The sequence below is a fragment of the Electrophorus electricus genome, chromosome 11 (genome assembly GCF_041902795.1).
Source record: "Electrophorus electricus isolate QZ-2024a chromosome 11, ASM4190279v1, whole genome shotgun sequence".
Taxonomy (NCBI): Eukaryota; Metazoa; Chordata; class Actinopteri; order Gymnotiformes; family Gymnotidae; genus Electrophorus; species Electrophorus electricus.
Window position 1 is genome coordinate 9275001 of NC_137507.1, and position 5000 is coordinate 9280000.

At 44.1% G+C, this 5000-nt stretch overlaps 1 protein-coding gene across 1 annotated transcript in view; it reads right to left on the minus strand.

Moving 5' to 3' along the window:
- The window catches only part of mpped1 (metallophosphoesterase domain containing 1), a 34662-nt gene that overhangs the window by 21623 nt on the left and 8039 nt on the right, over nt 1-5000 (minus strand). The window lies entirely within an intron of this gene.

Here is a 5000-nt window from a genome sequence, read left to right on the forward strand (position 1 = left end):
CTAAACAGGGCCAGTAACTACACAGGGAGAGTAACTGCACAGGGACACAGTAACTAAACAGGACCAGTAACTACACAGGGAGAGTAACTGCACAGTAACTACACAGTGACACAGTGTAAACAGGGACTGTAAGCAGCTCCAGCATGCTACACCGACAGGAAATAAAAATGTGTTAGGGCTGTAGCCGTGGAAACCAAAGTCACCAAGCAACATCTCCAACACTACATGTACGGAACTGAGTGTGTGACAGTCTTTGTAGATCATGAAAATGTCATTAAAAAAAAAGAGAGGCATTGCTTTTTGTGTCAGATGATAAGATGATCTCAGAGGAAGAGTTTGTTACTGTTGTAGAATGCAAATGCAAAAATTCACAGTCATTTATATTTACCACACGTGTCTGACAAATCTCCACAAAAAGACAACAAACCAGTTTAAACTGTCAGTCTCTTTGATCAAATTCCTTTGAAATCATTGAAGGAATAGTGTCGTTATCTATTGCAATTACAATTATAGTCCAGCCCACAGTAAAACCAGAAAAATAACAAACCTAAAACTAACATTTTAACGAGTACATCAACTGAGTGCTTTTGCTGTAGTAGAGTTGTGGTCTATGGCAGCAGAAAGTAGAGAGACTATCCCTGTTGTTGTAGCTGCTTTAAGTCCCTAGTAACTACAGAGAGACAGTAACTGACCAGTGACACTGTAGCTACAGAGAGACAGTAACTGACCAGTGACACTGTAGCTACAGAGAGACAGTAACTGACCAGTGACACTGTAGCTACAAAGAGACAGTAACTGACCAGTGACACTGTAGCTACAAAGAGACAGTAACTGACCAGTGACACTGTAGCTACAGAGAGACAGTAACTGACCAGTGACACTGTAGCTACAAAGAGACAGTAACTGACCAGTGACACTGTAGCTACAAAGAGACAGTAACTGACCAGTGACACTGTAACTGCAGAGAGACAGTAACTGACCAGTGACACTGTAACTACAGAGAGACAGTAACTGACCAGTGACACCGTAACTGCAGAGAGACAGTAACTGACCAGTGACACTGTAGCTGCAGAGAGACAGTAACTGACCAGTGACGCTGTAACTACATAGACACTAACTGACCAGTGACACTGTAACTGCAGAGAGACAGTAACTGACCAGTGACACTGTAACTACAGAGAGACAGTAACTGACCAGTGACACCGTAACTGGAGAGAGACAGTAACTGACCAGTGACACTGTAACTGCAGAGAGACAGTAACTGACCAGTGACGCTGTAACTACAGAGAGACAGTAACTGACCAGTGACACCGTAACTGCAGAGAGACAGTAACTGCACAGGGACAACATAACTGCACAGCGACACAGTAACTGAGAAGTGTCAGTAACTGAACAGTGACACAGTAACCACACTATGATGCAGCATCCACATAGTGACCCAGCAACTGCACTGTGACACCATAACCGCAGTTACACAGTCTTAATTGTTTTGGCACCATACACAATCACATTGGACTCATTAAAAAAATTAAATAAAAAAAACACCAAATAAAACTATTTCTATGAGGTTAAGTAGTATTAGGTATTTATGTCTGAACTGGGTAAACCACATAGGAACCTCAGCCCATCTTACACACAGGGCCCCCAGTTCCGGAGACCATATGTGAATAAATAATCTCACTTTAGTGCTTGGCTGTGATGCACAGGCTTGTACACAGGACTGGAGATTGTCGTTTAGGTTCTGCACAGCCAGCAACAAAGTCATGAGCCCTATGTGATGATGTCATTGGCCCATGCGATGACGTCATCAGCCCCTACGATAACACAGGTCTGCTTGTATCGAGGAGATTTCCACCTTTGGCCTTGTCTTCAGTCAGCGTGTTAGTCATGGGCTGCGCTGTAACTACACTATGTAAATCTATACACCAGGTCACCAAAGTTGTCACGCTTCAAAAAGGATCCCGTATTTAATTTTACTAGGTTGGTAGAATTAGCACCAATAAATTTAAACCCACCAAGAGAAAATGGAATGGAATGGAGCACCTGCTGAAATATTTATAGATCACTGCAATTAATATGACACCTTATCATTTCTACATCGATAATAAACAAACATTAGTACACTTCATTCCATCCCTGTCTCCAATTTGTAAGTGTTTGCTAAAATATTCCCATGTAGCGGAAAGCAGACCTGTCCACAGCTGCCAAACACACAGACAGGCCATCCCCACAAAAACACACACACACAAAAACACACACACACGCACACGCACACACACATACAGTCTGTCCCCACAAACCTGCAGCCCTGCCACACACACTCCCAGCAGCACTCTGCAATCCGCAGCAAAAAGAAAAACACATACACACACACACACACACACACAGCAAACATCTGGAGCACTCCCTTTATTCGAAAAGTGTCATAAAAGAGACGAGATGCATCAGAAAGTGTCAGGTTTGCTATGTGAAGGAGAGTTCAATCACGCCGTGTTTTGACAATTACGCAGTCAGGCATGTCCCTGAAAAGCAGCAATTAAACCGAGGGCGGGAAAATAGGGTGGGGGGTGGGGGAATCTACTGAAATGACAGCTTACACACACACACACACACACACACACACACACACACACACACACACACACACTCTCTCATACACAAACTATGAAATCTAACACATAAGGTGTGAGATACACGCAATTTATCTGATGTTAACACACACACACGCGCGTGCGCGCGTTACACTCTACAGCTCCTCTGGAAATCTGCAGGGATAAGCACATTTGTTCTGTCACTACGAGCGGATCGTAAAAGTCGGAGACGGGGAGAGATGAGCGTGGGTCCGGGCTGAGAGGAAGTCGGAGAGGCAAAGCCCCACTGCGTTTAATGATGCCTCGCTCTCCTCTCCGACATCTCTCGCATTACACTCCAACCCTCCTTATCCTCAGTTCCCACAACTTCCCATTTCCAAGCTCTGCTCTCTGCCGGGGAATGGGTTATTATAGACGCCGTTTCCAGCTTTCTTCTGCTCCTGTTTTTTGTTGTTTTATCCCTCACAAGATAAACCCTAATTTACGACCATAATGTCTCTTTATGTTATTTCTGCCCTGGTTATATTCGTCATATATTCTCAAGCTGCCCCGGCTTACGACGGAAATCTGCTCTCAAAAACCGGAGGACTGAGCGCGGGCCGCCTCGTGTTTCTATTTGTTTGCCAAAAGGGCTTTGTTTTTGCAAGCGAGTGACAGTTTTCCACACGCAGTGGTCTAAGTGTGCTTCCCAAACTGGCTCCCTCGCTCCCAGAGATCCCGCGAATGGCGCTGCAGTGTCCCCCTGTCCTCCGCGGAATCGTGGAGGAGACTCACGGCCACACAATGGAGTCATTCTGTTAGAAACACAAAGCAAAAATACAGTCTTTGGAAGCAATCAATCACGCAAATACAAAACGCCAGCGTGCACGGCGGGGGAGGGGGGGAGGGAGCCTGTTGTTTTTGTGACGATGGAAGAGAGAGAGTGAGAGAGAGGTACACACACACACAGAGAGAGAGAGAGAGAGAGAGAGAGAGAGGAGAGGAAAAGCAGGCTTTGGTGGGTCCAAACGCCTAATCCGGATGCGTAAATGACTGGATGCAGCCTGTTGTCATTAGCCTCCATCTTTCACACCCTTTTGTCTTTTGTGTTTCAAAAGCTGCTTTCAAGCGACAAATAGTTTAAATTTCACTATGGATCTCGGCAACAAAAGCTTCTGTTCTTTTCATGTTCCTTCCGTTCAGAGGGAAGCAATTAAATCAAACAAATGCAAGTGCATACATGCCCACACAGACATGCACGCATGCACAAAACGTGTATATGTGTATATGGACACAGGCACACACACACACACACACACACACACACACACACACACACGCACAATCTCATAAAAACAAACAACCCTTACAACAGTGTGTATCTCTGTGTGTGTGTGTGTGTGTGAGAGAGAGAGTGAGCTTTAGAGTCGTAGAGACCAGGAGGAAGCTCCTGGATGTGAGTGCTATTGTCCCTGTGTGTTCTGGTGGGTGGTCTCTAGCCTCCATATTCAGGCCTCACTGCAGACGTCCCCCAAGCTTTCACCGCGTGCGTGCGTGCGTGCGTGCGTGCGTGCATGCGTGCGTGTCTTTGGGGGGCTTTGCCAGTGTTAGTGCACTTTCGTTTGCAAATCTTAGTCTGAAAAGAAAAAGCTTCAGGTGGAATCATTTTGGGTTGTTAATGATGACTGATGCCACCCATCTGAGAGGGTCTCGGCCATCTGAAAGGGTCTCGGAAGGGAATGGTGAGGTCCAGTAATCTTTGAAACCATTTCTGTAAATGTGAGGATTTTCACAGGAACATCTTTTGCAGACATTCCTTATTAAAGTGCAAAATTCTATGTTCAAAAATACTTTGGTCTCAAAGAGTAAATAATCCAGACATTAATCAATAACGTCAATAAATAATAATGTTATTTAATATTGAAATTCCAATATATATATATATATATATATATATATATATATATATATATATATATATATATATATACACACACACACACACACACACACACACACACACACACACACACACATATATATAATCTTTTACTACATTATAGATTATAATCTAAATTCTAACTGTACAAAAATATGTAGGATTTTATTGGGTTACAGTGACTGAAGACTGAAGATGAACCAAAAGTGCCTTGAGTATTTAATCTAAACCATGAGGCTCATCGTTGCTTCCTGAAGCTTGAAAACAACTACGTCTTCTACTCTGGAGAATCTTCGAGAAGTGTCTCAGAGGATCAGATGTGAGTGTGTGTGGTGTGCTTGTGTGTGTGTGTGTGGCTAACCTGTCCATATAACGCTGTTCTTTAGGACGGAGAAGACCGAGAGAGGTTCTGTCAGCACATTCGGGCTTGCTCCAGAGAAATGTGTGGCGTGCTATAATCCACGCAGGGACGTTATGTTAATTCGTGTGAT